This window comes from Mus caroli, chromosome 4 (assembly GCF_900094665.2).
Source record: "Mus caroli chromosome 4, CAROLI_EIJ_v1.1, whole genome shotgun sequence".
Taxonomy (NCBI): domain Eukaryota; kingdom Metazoa; phylum Chordata; class Mammalia; order Rodentia; family Muridae; genus Mus; species Mus caroli.
In genome coordinates, this window is record NC_034573.1 from 139548394 (window position 1) to 139565002 (window position 16609).

General features: G+C 47.0%; 1 protein-coding gene across 4 annotated transcripts in view; it reads right to left on the reverse strand.

Annotated features, from left to right (window-relative positions):
• The window catches only part of Pik3cd (phosphatidylinositol-4,5-bisphosphate 3-kinase catalytic subunit delta), a 52297-nt gene that overhangs the window by 21552 nt on the left and 14136 nt on the right, over positions 1-16609 (reverse strand). For 2 of the 4 annotated variants that reach the window (XM_021159325.2, XM_029476411.1), the window contains exon 3: positions 4194-4312. The gene's annotated coding sequence lies outside the window, so the exon portion shown is untranslated. Of the gene's footprint in view, positions 1-4193; positions 4313-5657; positions 5777-6055; positions 6175-16609 lie in introns of those variants that run through there. The other 2 variants (XM_021159320.2, XM_021159321.2) reach the window with 2 other exon arrangements.

Consider the following 16609-nt stretch of genomic DNA (forward strand, 5'->3'; position numbering starts at 1 on the left):
TGTTGCGATTAAGGTTGGGATGGCAACTTAAGGGGCTTTTGGGATAACATTTGAAATGTAAAAAAAAAAAAAAAAAAAAAAAAAAAAAAAAAAAAAAAAAAAAGGTCTGTGTCATATTTTTGAAAATTTACATACCTATAACCCTAACACCAAAGAGGCAGAAGTAGGAAGTTCATGAGTTCAAGGCCAGCCTAGGCTATATTGTGAGACACCTATGCACAGAGATGCACAGCTGCAAATCCTAGCCCTCCAGAAACAGAGGTAGGAGGACTGTCCCAAGTTCAAGGCTAACTGATATACATAAAGATTCCTAGACCAGCCAGACCCTCTTTCAAGAAACCCAAACCAGAGACTAGAGAGATAGCCCAGTGGTTAGAGTACTCGCTGCTCTTGCAAAGGAGCAGAGTTTGGCTTCCAGAACACATATTTTACCTTAACTCCAGACCCATAGGATCTGAAGCTTCCGACCTGGATCAAAGGACATCACACTCATGTATACACACGCACACATGTGTGCGCACACACACACACACACACACAAAATCTAAAAATAATAACAAAGCCAAGCAGTGGCTGTGCATGCCTTAATTCCAGCACTTGGGAGGTGTGTGGATCTCTGTGAGTTTGAGGCTATCTTAGACTGCATAGAGAGTTCCAAGACAACCAACCAGAGCCCCTGTCTTTAAAATAAAAATAATAATCTTTAAAAGAAAACCATTATTTCTGATCCCACTGGGGTTTGTTTGAGACAGAATCTCAGGTAACCTTGAACTCACTGTGTGGCTAAGAATGACCTTCAACTTCTGATCCTCCTGCCTCCCAAGTTCCGGGAGCCCCCCGCCCCCACACACACCCCTTCCTTACGCAGTGATGGGGGTTGAACCAGGGCTTTGTGCATGCTAGGCAAGTACTCTGCCAACTGAACTATATCTCAGGCCCTGTTAACTTAGTTTTAATGTGCAAGCACATTTTGTCTCTCCTTTAAAAACAAATGTGGTGCAGGGCAGTGGTGGCGCACGCCTTTAGTCCTAGCACTTGGGAGGCAGAGGCAGGCGGATTTCTGAGTTCGAGGCCAGCCTGGGCTACAGAGTGAGTTCCAGGACAGCCAGGGCTACACAGAGAAACCCTGTCTCGAAAAACAAACAAACACAACAACAACAACAAACCCAGAAACCAAAAACAAATGTGGCAACTTCTGGTTTCCTTTTTCTGCCTGTCGGGGTCATTCCTACTAAGACCCTAACTATGTAAGACCACCCAGGGCTTCCGGGTCAAATGAATGTCAGGGCACTGTGTCAGCTACTTCTACTTCCCTGTAACAAAATAACTCATAGAAATGACTTAGGAAGGAGAGACTTATTTTGGCTCACAGTTTCAGGGGGTCTCAGTCCACCACTGCCAGGCAAGCATGGTCATGATCAGCTAGTTCATGGCTTGCAGGGGTCTGTAGCAGAGGCTGTTCATATCACGGCTGACCAAGCAGCAGACAGCACAGCAAAACTCAGGGGTACCACCCTCACCCCTAATGACCTACTTCTGCTCGCCACGCCTTACTTTACCAAAGCTTCAGCAGCCTCCCAGAAGTGTACCACCACTTGGGGACAAACATTTGAAACACAATACCGAGTGCGACATTTCAGAGTCACACCACCACAGCCACTAACCCCATTTGCACACTGGAAGGGCTCTGTACAGGGCTACACAAGCCAGCAATCAGTGTCAGGACTGATGGTGGATGCTCTTTTGAGATCAGTTTCCTTGGAGAGGAGCTTTGCAAGGCCCTGCCTGGTGACTGCGTGGAAGCCGAGCCACCAAGTGTCCATCATTCTGCGTGCAGGCATCTAGGTTCCTTCTCACCCATCCGTCAACTTTTTAAAATCTCCCTCCAATTTCTATCAACTCTCTTCCTCCCTGCCAGACCTTTCCCCTGATTCATGACTCGGTTTTGTGTCCTGACCCATTTAATTTAACCAGGACCATACTACACCTTGGAGTCTGGTGGTCCCTCCCTAGATCTATCAGAAGCAAAGAGTCCAACAGTGAGAGGCAGAAGCCCTGAGCCTCTCCCCCAGCCATGCTTAACCACGGTCAGGCTCATTCTTGGGGGCATCCACAGCTGCTGTAAGTTAATGACTGTAGAGTTCCCAGATGAACAACTCCAGTTTCAGGGAATCCACTGCCCTCTTCTGACCTCCCCATGCATTTGCAAGCACATGGTGCACATACATATATGCGGCCAAACACTCATACACATGAAATAAAAATAAATAGTTTTTTAAAAAATCCAAATTCCGGGCTGGAGAGATGGCTCAGTGGGTAAGAGCACTGACTGCTCTTACAAAGGTCATGAGTTCAAATCCCAGCAACCGCACGGTGGCTCACAACCATCCGTAATGAGATCTGATGCCCTCTTCTAGTGTATCTGAAGACAGCTACAGTGTACTTACATATAATAAATAAATCTTTTTTAAAAAATCCAAATTCCTTATGAATAAAGGCTAAAGTTATCATTAAAGGGTATTTCCAGAGCCACAGAGATGTGTAAAAGTGTTTGCTGTGTAAGGCTGGCGACCCGAGTTCACTCCTCTCAATCCACATAAGGAGGAAATGAAAAACAACTCCACAAAATTGTCCTCTGACCTCTGTCTACATACACTAACACAGCATAAGTGTGTTTGAACACACACAACAATAATAAATGTAAGAAATGTAAGGCAAATTGTAAGGCTAAGTTTCCATCATGAAGAGTTCTGTTTCTACCTATTTCCAACATTAACACTTCGCTTAAAGCTGAGTGGTGATGGCACACACCTTTAATGTCAGCACGCAGGAGGCAGAGGAAGGTAGAGCTCCGTGAGTTTGAGGCTAGCCTGGTCTACAAAGGGAGTTCCAAGGCAGCCAGAACTACACAGAGAAACCTTATTTTGAAAAACTAAAGAAGAGGAAGAGCCGAGGAAGAGGAAGGGAAAGAAGAGGAAGAAAAAAAAATGAAAAAAATGTGATTAATTTTTTTAAAGAATTATTTATTTATTTATTTATTTATTTTTGTTTTGTTTTTTGTTTTTGTTTTTGTTTTTGTTTTTCGAGACAGGGTTTCTCTGTATAGCTCTGGCTGTCCTGGAACTCACTNTGTAGACCAGGCTGGCCTCGAACTCAGAAATCCACCTGCCTCTGCCTCCCGAGTGCTGGGATTAAAGGCGTGCGCCACCACGCCTGGCTAAGAATTATTTATTATTATATCTAAGTACATTGTAGCTGTCTTCAGATGCACCAGAAGAGGGTATCAGATTTTTGTTACGGATGGTTGTGAGCCACCATGTGGTTGCTGGGATTTGAACTCAGGACCTTCGGAAGAGCAGTTGGTGCTCTTAACCACTGAGCCATCTCTCCAGCCCGCTTAATATTTTTATCTTGAAAGAGATCTACAACCAAGAGGTTTAGCAAGCACCAAGACCTAGAGATGATAAGAGAGAGGCTGGGAAAACTTCACAGATGACACTGGCCCTGCCCTGTTCTACCTGAAAAGACAACAGCTGCTCAGACAGAGTGTTCTCCATGCACCCACAAAAGCTGCAAGGGGATCCCAGACTTACCCACCCCACAGCTCAATACCCACCCAGCTGCTGACTGCCTGGATGGGAGTTGCCTTGGTACTTTACTATCGCTGTGGCAAGACGTTATAGAAGAGTTTATTTGGGGCTCACTATTTCAGAGGGTTAGAGTCCATGACCTTGATGGTGGGGAACATGGTAGCAGGCAGGCAACGTGGTACTGGAGAAGCTGAGGGCATACATCTTAATATATAACCATGAAGCAGTGGAAAGGGACACTAGAAATGGCCCTGAGTCTTTTGGAACCTCAGCTCCCCGAGTGACACATTCTTCCAACAAGATCACACCTCCTAACCCTTCCTAAACGGTCCCACCAACTGGAGACCTAGCATCCAAATGTACAGCAATGGCCCAGAGACTCAGAAGAGCATCCTCCCTTGGCTTTGTGACTGTCCCAGTCTCTGTAGACACAGAAGTCCCTACTTTATACCACCACCCAGCTATATCCCAGCCCCAACTCTCTTCCCCTGAGAACACTCATCCCATGGACAAGTCAGAGATGGTAGATTTTCTTCAAAATTCCTATCTGTAACACAGTTATCTCTCCCTTCCTCGACATATCTCTCCATTCCCCCAACCTACCTGTTTGGGATGAGCCAAGAAGGACTGCCAGCCAAGGCCCCTCTGCCTGGGAGATTAAAGGTGCTTTGGCATCAGCAGGCTTCATCCCACTTCTGCCTGGCTCTCAGCTCCTTATATGTCTGAAAGAAAGGAAAGAGGAGAGAACACTTTAAACACAGAATTTCAGAATCTAGTACATGCTGATGATAAATCTCAGGGCAGGGGGTGTCAAGGCTCAGTGGCTGTGCCAGCCTAACATGCAAAAAGCCCCCAGCACTGAAGGATGGGCCATTTCATCTCAGATTCCCTTCTTGTAAGACAATCCCACTTTGCTGGGTCGGCCTTTCTTGCTACCTGTGTCAACCCCAGCCCAGTTCCCGTTGGTAGCGTACAAGTATACACCACAGGGGTACCCCCAGGCCTGACGCAGGGGTGCCCACAGATGGTCTTTTATGGCTGCTGGTTGGTTTTGTCAAAGTACAGTTAGTTGATCTGAGCCATGCCTAAGTTTGAATTCCATTGCGTGGCTGAAAAGGTAAAAGTAGAATGGAATTCAGACTTAGGCATGGCTCAGATCCTCCTGCACTTTAGATCTTCATTCCCCAAAGCCAAGGCTAAGGGAAATTCAACTGTTGGGTTAGAGATGAGAAGGTCAGCTGTGAGAAGAGCGGTGTTTCCTCTCCACCTTGGGCACACCTAGAAATAACCTACTCCCTAAGAGAGAAATAACGGACACCCCACTCCTGTACGGTGGGGTGACTTGAGCCTTGATTCTGTTAGGTTGAGTAGGAGAGGCTGCTGAAGACGCACAAGGTAATCCATTAACTACTGGCTTCTCCGTGAGACAAAAGCAAAGCCCTCAGGAGTCCCCTGGAAAGTGTATACTATAGACACACATTTCCCTGGGTCCAAGCTGAATTCCTCTAACCCGCCAGACCAGACCCTAAAAGCAAAAGCTTTGCAACCCTGCAGCAGGAGCCTGGGCAGGTGGGTGTGGATACACCCTTTGGTTTAGCAACCAGGGAGGACCACTAGGGCTTTCCAAGAAAAGTATCAGCAGAGCCACCCGAGGCTTGGGTCAAGGACTAAAGGAAATAACTTACACGCTGTCCAGTGAAAATAACAATACTAAGAAAGCAAGGCAAACGGCTGCAGGACAGAGCCAGGCAAACAAGAAGTTAAGTGCCGAAAGAAAGCGCTTTGAAAAGGGGATAGACAAAGCAGAAAGCATGATGGAGCCCAGAAGATTGCATCCTCAGGAATTCAGGATGGGAGATAAGGAGCCAGGAAAAAATGCACCCGGGATTAGTCAGGCAGGGCTAAGTCCCATGACGGAAGACTGGTAGGGTCGACCTCCGAGCCTGGGTATGACTTCGGTTAGCCCCTCTTGGTTCAAGGGCAAAGCTAGGGATGGAGCGGGAGCGAGCCGACTGATGGGTAAGGGAATCGGGGACAGGGGGAGGGGGTGGACGGGGGAGCGCGCACCGAACTGCTTCGGTTCCAGAGAAGTAAACAGCTCGTCCTCCTAAGCAAAGCACGTCCTCCTTGGGAGCCCACTGAGGGTCTGGCATCAAGGGCGGCAGGAGACACACCCAGATTTCATCCTTAGAGTGTCACAAAAAGATGCAACTCAGCACTTCCCCCATCACACACACACACACTAGGGAATCCCAGGCAGGCTCGACCCTGTGTATGAATCGGCCTCTCCAGTGGGGTGCTATCGCCTCTGGATGCTCCGCCACCCTGGAACCCTAATGAACTCCCTCCCACCCTGTCCACCCAAACCCAGGCCGACAAAGCCCGGTGTTAGGCGGGGCAGAGCATCTGGCCAGTTAGGGGAGACACAGGGACCCCACAGACTCCCGCACAGGTGGGTTTCATACCCGGTGTCCGTGGCAGGGGCGGGCTCCGTCTCCCTGGAGACAGTTGCCCAGGGGACACGGCGGGAGGGTCCCGAAGTGGCCGGAGGGCGCCAGCCTCCCTGCTGCCGGCCGGGCCTGAGGGCAGGCCCCGCTTGAGGTGGCGGTGCGCGAGCGAGCATCGAGCATCGGCGGAGGGGCGCGGCTCGGGGCGGGGCTGAACAACGGGCAAGAGAGGGCGGCCGGGTGGGGCGAGGCGGGGCGCGGTCGGAGGCGGAGCAACCCAGGAATGGGGCGGGAGCAGAGCCCGCCTCACCACTGCACTGTCCACTCCTCTTAATACCCCAGGTTCTGGCACAGCGGGGCAGGAGGAATAGCCGCGGGGCGCTAGGAGATAGACACATTTTAGCCAGGGGCTAAGGCCGGAGCCTTAAGGGTTCTCCCCATCTCCCCATCCTGGAGTCTCAGAACTGCCGAGTGATTCAGGATGACAAACAAACGCAGTCTAGTCCTGGATCTCTTAAAAACCAGCGGATACTAAGCACTATTTATAAAGCGAGATCTAGTCATCTATCCAGCTTCTCTCTGTCTTACTTTGCTTTCAATTGCTCTGATAAAACACCATGACAAAAAGCAATTTGGGGAGAGGGTTTATTTGGCTTACATATGCCTGGTTACAGTCCATTAAGGGAAACCAAGGCAGGAACCTAGAGGCAGGCACAGAAGCAGAGGCCACAGAGAAATGCTCTTACTGGCTAACTCAGCCTGTTTTCTCAGGACCGCCTGGAACCACCTACCCAAGGGTGTCACCATCCCTACTGAGCTGGGCCCCATCAATCATAAATCAAGAAAATACCTCCACAGACTACTGGCAATATGTGAGGAGTATTTTCTCAATGGTGGTTCCCCTTCCCAGATAACTCTGAGTAGTGTCAAGTTGAGGGTGAAAAAAACAAAACAAAACAAAAATTAACCAGGGGGGCTGGAGAGATGGCTCAGTGGTTAAGAGCACTGACTGCTCTTCCAAAGGTCCTGAGTCAAATCCCAGCAACGACATGGTGACTCACAACCAATTGTAATGGGATCCAACGCCCTTTTCTGGTGTGTCTGAAGACAACTACAGTGTACTTAGATATAATAATAAATCTTAAAAAAAAAAAAAAGAAAGAAAGAAAGAAAATTAACCAGAATTTGGCCCCCTGGGAAAACATTCAGCAATTCATTGATAGCAGAGCTAGCGTGGAACCAGTTTGATTTTGCGCTGGTCTCAAGAACCACTTGTTTGTCCTGTCCTCTTGCAATGTTCTTAGATTTAAACATTTGTGGAAAATGGCGCTGCTCAAGCTGCCCCAGAGGAGGCCAATCCTCTCCCCACTGGCCCTCATGACTGAGAGTCCTAGGAACATCCTAGAGTTAGCAATGAGGGAAAAGGACAAAAGCTGGCCAGAAGTTCCCAGGAATCACTAAGCCCAGCATGGGAGGACCAGGCTGCTGAAAGGGCCAGGATGTGGGAGGTCCCCAAGCAAGACTCACAAAGCCCAGGCCAGGAGCTTCCCACGGCCCCCAGCAGCTCTGCCTGGAGCCTTGGTGCTGGAGCACCCTAGGAAGAGAGTTAGGCAGGACAGGATGTAATTTGTTTCCAGTTCCATGTCTGGATCTGCCATATCTAGATGTCTTAAAAAAAGAAAAAGGTACTAAGGTCAAGTCTAAGTGGATCAAGGAACTTCACATAAAACCAGAGACAGTGAAACTTATAGAGGAGAAAGTGGGGAAAAGCCTTGAAGATATGGGCACAGGGGAAAAATTCCTGAATAGAACAGTAATGGCTTGTGCTGTAAGATCGAGAATTGACAAGTGGGACCTCATGAAACTNCAAAGCTTCTGCAAGGCTAAAGACACCATCAATAAGACAAAAAAACCACCAACAGATTGGGAAAGGATCTTCACCTATCCTAAATCAGATAAGGGACTAATATCCAATATATATAAAGAACTCAAGAAGGTGGACTCCAGAAAGTCAAATAACCCCATTAAAAAATGGGGCTCAGAACTGAACAAAGAATTCTCACCTGAGGAATACCGAATGGCAGAGAAGCACCTGAAAAAATGTTCAACATCCTTAATCATCAGGGAAATGCAAATCAAAACAACCCTGAGATTCCACCTCACACCAGTCAGAATGGCTAAGATCAAAAATTCAGGTGACAGCAGATGCTGGCGAGGATGTGGAGAAAGAGGAACACTCCTCCATTGTTGGTGGGATTGCAAGCTTGTACAACCACTCTGGAAATCAGTCTGGCGGTTCCTCAGAAAATTGGACATAGTACTACCGGAGGATCCAGCAATACCTCTCCTGGGCATATATCCAGAAGATGTCCCAACCTGTAAAAAGGACACATGCTCCACTATGTTCATAGCAGCCCTATTTATAATAGCCAGAAGCTGGAAAGAACCCAGATGTCCCTCAACAGAGGAATGGATACAGAAATTATGGTACATTTACACAATGGAGTACTACTCAGCTATTAAAAAGAATGAATTTATGAAATTCCTAGCCAAATGGATGGACCTGGAGGGCATCATCTTGAGTGAAGTAACACAATCACAAAAGAACTCACACAATATGTATTCACTGATAAGTGGATATTAGCCCAAAACTTAGGATACCCAAGATATAAGATACAATTTGCTAAACGCATGAAACTCAAGAAGAATGAAGACCAAAGTGTGGACACTGTGCCCCTTCTTAGAATTGGGAACAAAACACCCAGGGAAGGAGTTACAGAGACAAAGTTCGTAGCTGTGATGAAAGGATGGACCATTTAGAGACTGCCGTATCCAGGGATCCATCCCATAATCAGCTTCTAAACGCTGACACCATTGCATACACTAGCAAGATTTTGCTGAAAGGACCCAAATATAGCTGTCTCTTGTGAGATGATGCCGGGGCCTAGCAAACACAGGAGTGGATGTTCACAGACAGCTATTGGATGTATCACAGGGCTCCCAATGGAGAAGCTAGAGAAAGTACCCAAGGAGCTAAAGGGATCTGCAACCCTATTGTTGGAACAACATGATGTACTAACCAGAACCCCGGAGCTCTTGTCTCTAGCTGCATATGTATCGAAAGATGGCCTAGTCGGTCATCAATGGAAAGAGAGGCCCATTGGACTTGCAAACTTTATATGCCCCAATATAGGGGAATGCCAGGGCCAAAAGAATGGGAATGGGTGGGTAAGGAAGTGGGGGGCGCTATGGGGGACTTTTGGGATAGCATTGGAAATGTAATTGAGGAAAATATGTAATAAAAATATTAAAAAATTAAAAAAAATAAATACAACAAATTTGAATAAAAAAAAAAAGAAAAAAAGAAAAAGATATCACAGGCTGGGCCTCATGATGTCAGGCTATTAATCCCAGCACTCGAGCAGGGAGGCAGAGGCAGGTGGATCTCTGTGAGTTTGAGACCAGCCTGGCCAACTCAGGGAGTTCCAATACAGCCAGAACTACACAGTGAAACCTAGTCTCAAAACAACAAACAATAAAAACAAGACATCTCCCTGGGCAATATTAACATAAACAGGGAAGGCACAGACTGAGGCCTCAAGCATCCAGCTGTGCTATTCACAAGCCAACCTCAGGATCTTTGGAACCAGGACCACTGGGTGTGGGTAACCTGAAGTCCTAGCCCCCCTCCCACACCCTTGGAGCCTAGGCCACCCAGACTAAGAAAAGTCAGCGCTCTATCTTGAACAAGTAGACAGGGAGGGAAGGAGGCCCCCACCCCCACAGGAGCCAAGTCCTCTCCCCAATTCAGCTCCCCCACCAAAGCACAGGTCTGAGTGAATGTTAATCTCAAAGACAAGATGTCCTTTAACAATGGAAGCCAGAGACTAGTTTGGGCAGTAAGGTACTAATTGGAGGAAAATACAGGATTTCTTTGAAACAGCAAAACCCACAGAAAGGTGACATACCTGTATCACACACACACACACACAAGTGTTCAAGCTATGCTGGCAAATAAAGGAAAGATAGGAGCAATTAAAAAAAATGAAAAAGTCCAAGTCCAGAGAGATGGCTCAATGGGTAAAGGTGGTTGCCTTGCAAGCCCGACACCCTGTTTGTCCTGGGGCCCTTGTAATGGTGGAAGGAGAAAGCCAACTTTACAAAGTGGTTCTGTGACCTCCACACGTGCATAGTGGCACGTGCCTGGCTCCCAACAACAATAATACAATAAAGTTGAAAGACAAACAATGTTTGGAGAGAAGCCAGGTTCAGAAGTACATGCGTATAAAACTTGAAAGATGTGGAAGATATCCATTGTTAACCTCTGACTCACACACACACACACACATCTAGGAGTTTCACTACCGTCAAAACTCAAGTGTAAACAAGAAATTCAGTTCCTCCCCTGTTTGCTACCGCCGAAAGGAGCCACTTCTCCATAAATATCCCAGTCTAAGAACAGGAAATCAAATACTCCCACTCGTGGGAGCCCTTGTTCCCCTCAAGAAGTTTATCTGCCCCATCCATCACTCCGCCTGGTCTCTGTCCTGACACTTCCAGGTCACCAAACTATGACACAATCTAACCTCTCTCTCAGCAGGCTGTCTGTTCTCCTCCCTGCATTCCCCGGGGGAATCCAGCCTGCTCAAAGCATCATCTGCATTCCTAGGTGTGCTCTATAAGAGGATAAGATGAGAGGAGAGGCTATTTATCCTCTTTAGCTTTGTCAACCTGACACAGCCTAGGGTCACCTGAGAAGAGGGTAGATATGTGCATGGTGGATTTTCTAGATGGTGCCCAGCCCAGTACAGGCGGCACCATTCCCTAGGCAGGTAGCCCTTGGGCTGTATTAGGAAATTAGCTAGGCATAGGCCTGTGAGTAATCAAACCAGAGAGGGGAAAACAGCTAGTAGCATTTTCCCATGGTTCTTGCCTTACTTCCTGCCTTGACCTCCCCTCAGGGAGGGACTATGTGATGACTCTTCTTGGTTGTCAGCTTGACTGCATCTGCAGCTGAAGACACACCTTTAATCTGGGGCACACCTTCTGCTGGAAGCCTATGTAAGGACATGGAAGAAAGACGTTTCTTTGCCCGCTTGTTCTCGTCTTGCTAGAATATCCATTCCTTCACAGTCCATTCGCTTCAAGTTAGAGCGGAGGTTCTCAACCTCCCTAACACAGTTTCTCACGTTGTGCTGACCCTCAACCGTAAAATTTATTTTTTTCCTTTGTGGCTACTTCATAACTGAAATTTTGCTACTGTTATGAATAGTAATGTAAATATTTGTTTTCCAGTGGTCTTAGGTGACCCCTGTGAAAGGGTCATTTGATCAACCAAAGGGTTACAACCTACAGGTTGAGATCCACTGAATCAGAGCCTACTTCTTTGGGATTCCAGCATGTGCTGAAAACTAGCGAGACATCAGCCTTGTGGACTGAGCAACAACTACTGGATTGTTAGACTTTCTGTTCACAGCCAACCATTGTTGGGTTAGCTGGAGTACTATAAAGCCCATAAGTCACTTTAATAAACTATATATATATATATATATATATATATATATATATATATATGTATATATGTGTATATATATACACACATATGTATATGTTTGTATATATACACATATGCATATATACACATACACACACATACATATATATACATATACACACACACACACACATATATATACATATATATTCTATAAATTCTGTTAATCTAGAGAACCCTGACTAACAGACTTGCCAACAATGCCACTCCCTGGTAACCAATGCGCCTCCGGGGGCCATTCTTACTCAAACCGCCACAGACTTCAGCCTCGAAGATGAAGGAAGCCCATTCTTTCCTTAAGTGGTTTTTGGTCATGGTGTTGGTCACAGCAACAGAATGACAGCACCACAGGACTAAAGTCAGGGGCAGGACAAAGGGAAGCAGATACAGCTACCATAAAACCTGTTAAATGTGTGCTATAAATTCTAATCAGCAAAGTCATGGCTTCTCTTGCTGCAATGGAACACCATGACCAAAACCAAGTTAGTGAAGAAAGGGCTTACTCAGTTTACACTTCTACACTGTAGTCTGTCATTAAAAAGTCAGGACAGGGGGCTGGTGAGATGGTTCAGTGGGTAAGAGCACTGACTGCTCTTCCGAAGGTCCTGAGTTCAAATCCTAGCAACCACATGGTGGCTCACAACCACCCATAATGAGATCTGATACCCTCTTCTGGTGCGTTTGAAGACAGCTACAGTGAACTTATACTAATAAATAAATCTTTAAAAAAAAAAAAGTCAGGACAGAAACTCAGACAGGGCAGGACCCTGGAGGCAGGAGCCAATGCAGAGGCAGGGAAGGGGGCTGCTTACTGGCTTGCTCTCCCAGGCTTGCTCAACCTGCTCTCTTTTTTTTGTTTGTTTGTTTGGTTTGGTTTGATTTGGTTTTTTGAGACAGGGTTTCTCTGTGTAGCCCTGGCTGTCCTGGAACTCACTCTGTAGACCAGGCTGGCCTCGAACTCAGAAATCCGCCTGCCTCTGCCTCCCGAGTGCTGGGATCAAAGGCGTGCGCCACCACGCCCGGCTAACCCCTCCTTTCTTATTCATCCCAAAGTTTAAAGTCCTAGTCTTTACAAAATCAAACACTCTAAAATTTCAGTCCCTTTAACAATATCCAATCTGTTTGTTTGTTTTTGTTCGAGACAGGGTTTCTCTGTATAGCCCTGGCTGTCCTGGCACTCACTTTGTAGACCAGGCTGGCCTCAAACTCAAAAATCCGCCTGCCTCTGCCTTCCAAGTGCTGGGATTAAAGGCGTGCAACACCACGCCCGGCTAGATTTTTTTTTTTTTTTAATTCAACTGTATTTAATTCTTTCAACTGTAGGCTTCAGTAAAATACCTTCTTATTTTAAAAGGGGAAAAAAAATCAGGGCATAGTCACAATCAAATCAAAACAAAACCAATCTCCAACCATCCAATGTCAGGGATCCAGTCACCATCTTCTGGGCTCCTCCAAAGGGCTTGGGTCACTTCTCCAGTCCTCCCCTTGGCACCCCCACCCCCACAGCCCACACTGCTTATTTTCTAGGCTCCAGCTCACTCCACTGCTGCTGATGCTCTTTCTTGGTGGTCATCCCATGGTACTGGCATCTCCAAAACTGCTGTGGTCCCATGCTGCAACTGGGCTCCAGTTTCACCAATAGCCTCTCATAGGGTCTCTTCCCAGTGCCAAGCCTCAGTTTCTCTGTATGACCCCTTCAATCCTGCACCTTCACCAATGGCCTCTCCAGGCCTTTCACAGTGCTGAGCCTCAGTTGCTCTTCAGGACCCCTTCACACCTTCAAAATTAGCACCACCTGGGGGATTCTTACTCTCCAAGTTAGGCTGCCAGCCTCTAGAGCAGAGCTTCTGTTTGCTGACTTTCAGGAAACACCTCCCAGAAGATTTTACCTTAGTGATGCTGGTCTCTTCTTCTGTTTTAAATTTTTAAATTTTATTTATGTATTTAATGTAAGTACACTGTAGCTGTCTTCAGACATCCCAGAAGAGGACATCAGATCTCATTATGGATGGTTGTGAACCACCATGTGGTTGCTGGGATTTGAACCAGGACCTCTGGAAGAGCAGTCAGTGCTCTTAACTGCTGAGCCATCTCTCCAGTCCTTGGTCTCTTAATCCCTGCTAATTTCTCAGCTTCAGCTGACCAGCACTGAGTATCCCAGCAAAGCAAAGGTTTCACTTTACAAGTCCTGGTATCTTGTTAAACACAGGTGATTTTTCAGCCCCAGATGCCCAGAATCACAAATTCTTCACACAAAAGCCTGGTGGGATCTTTGCTTCCCTCTGAAACATCACAAGCCAGGCCTCCATCATCTGCACTAGTGACTTCCCTAGCTCAACGTTCCAAAGCCCTATCACAGTCCTCCTCAAAACAACAAGGTAAGTCTGTCACATTCCTGGTACCAGCTCGCCTCAGGGTTTCTATTGCTGCAATAAACACCATCACCAAAAAAACAAATTAGGGAAGAAAGGGTTTATTCAGCTTACACTTCTACATTGTAGTCCAGCACTGAAGGAAACCAGGACAGGAACTGGAGGCAGGAGCCGGCGATGCTGAGACCACAGAGGAGTGTACTGGCTTGCTTCCCCTGCCTAGTTCAGCCTGCTTTCTTATAGAACCCAGAACCACCAGCCCAGAGATGGCACCACCCACCATGGGCAGGGCCCTCCCCCATTGATCACTAATTCAGTTACAGCCCTACAGCTGGATCTCATGGAGGCATTTCCTCACCTGAAGCTCCTTCCTCTCTGATGACTCTACCTTGTGTCAAGGTGACACAAAACCCCGGTTCTCGCCCCGCCCCGCCCCCCCCCCCCCCCCCCCCCCCCCGCAAAGGGAAAAGCTTTTTTACATATATTCACATAATCTCACTATAGCTTTGTGCCCTTGATGTATTGTATTGTTTTGTTTGTTTAGAAACAGGGTCTTTGCAGCGTTTTCCAGGCTGGTTTTTAATTTCTGAGTGTCAGCAATCCTGATCCTGCTATAGCAGCTCTCTGAGTACCTGGGACCAGGGGGGCCTGCCCACCCGGTGCTGCTCTCTTCTCTTGATCTTTTTACCTAATTACAAGAAACTCTCTCTCTCCTTCCACTTCACACAGTTTCATTAAGCTTTGAATTCTCACCCTCCGGTTAATTCAAAAAGTCACTCAACTGTAGTTAAAAAAGCCAAGTTAATTAAGACCTGAAGTTTCCCTCTCCTCTGGGGTAAAAGTCCCTAAGCTCTGACCACAGGTCTGTCTTAATTGAGACTCCCAGAGTTTGTGACTCAGGGCAAGGAAGTGGGTGGGCAGGCCAGGGAAAATGATGCTTGTGTTGGCGTTGTTCATCTTGTCACGATTCTACCAAAAAACAAAAACAAAACCCAACACCACCCCCCCCCCCCCCCCCCNCCCCCGCCACTAGTATTTCCAGGAACGCGGCTCTGGAATAGGCCTGGCTTTGAAGACACCTGCTAAGCAATCCACTGCTCTTTGCCTGGCCCAGGACATGAACAGCAAGCAGCACAAGGGGGTGACCTTGGGCTCAGGAGCAAGGATCAATGGCTCACTCAAACAGCTTCCACAGGTATTCACAGGGGAGGCTCAGGTTCCCACCGGGAGCCTGTGAACCTGAGTTTCTTGTCAGCTATGAATGGAAGAAGTGCTCTGTTTGGGGGAAGAGCCTGCTGTGATTCCTACTGAGGGAAAAGCCAGGATAAATTGCTGAATAATGATGCGAGTTCCTCCCCAAAAGGCACTGGGGTGGGTTTCTGGACCTAATTTTCGCTGAGGACCAAGTGAGAGGTGATTAAAAAATAAAATAAAATAAAAAGAAGAAGAAGAAGAAGAAGAAGAAGAAGAAGAAGAAGAAGAAGAAGAAGAACCTAGCAAAAAATTAAGCTAAACACAGGAAACAAAGCTGTCCTTAGAGAGCAGGTGACTTACGGAATAACAGAAAGAACCTGCTGTTAATACCAGACAGCAGGGAGTGTTATGGGTCAGACCTGAGTTAAAAACCTGATCTTAGCCTGGTGCTATAATCTAAATATCCCTTCCTCCTCCTCTTCCTCCTCCTCCTCCTTCCTCTCTCTCCCTCTCCTTCTCTCTCTTTCTCTCTCTCACACACACACACTCCCCCCCACACACATGATGGCTCACAACTGCCTGTAATTCTAGCCTCTGTGGGCACCTCCTTCACACACATGTTGCACATATATGTACTCAAAATACATACATGCACAGAAAATAAATAAATCCAAAAACTAATAAGTAATCAAATCAAATCAAACTCAACCACCAAAGCTTCAGCAAGTTGTACTGGTGCTGGTTTTACGTACAATACGTGACCGTTACGTGAGAGACTGTATCCTCTCAAGTCAGCCTGCCTCATGGGCCACCCAAGGAGAGCAGATGGCCCCTGCAACCTCTGTGGGATGGCATGACCCACTTCAAGGTTGACTGGGTTTAAAGGGGTGAACAGACTGTCTCCCCCACACCACTGTCACATCAAGCTCCTGACTTTTGAGGTGTGATGAGTTTGCCCACACCCCAGCCAGCCAATGGATTCTGCGGTAGCCCGCAGCTGATCATGGCCAATGACATCCCAGAGGCTTCCCACAGGAGTGCCTGAGAGAGTAGGGAACAGAGAGGCGTGGAATTTCACACCCGAATGGGGATGCCACGCCCCAGGATTGGCCATTCTCAGCCATCTAAAAGCAAACACTGTACTTTAGGGTTTTAGTCTTTCTTTATGGGTTTTGGGTTTTTTGTTTTGGGTTTTTTGTTTTGTTTTTTTTTTTTTTGGTTTGGTTTGGTTTGGTTTTGGTTTTTTTGTTTGTTTGTTTGTTTGTTTGGTGTTTTTTGTTTGTTTGTTTTCAACACAGGGTCTTATTGGTTATTGGTTAGCCTGGAACTTGTGTTTAGAAACTGCTGTTTAAAAAAAAAAAAAAAAAAAAGCCGGGCGGTGGTGGCGCACGCCTTTAATCCCAGCACTCGGGAGGCAGAGGCAGGCAGATTTCTGAGTTCGAGGCAAGCCTG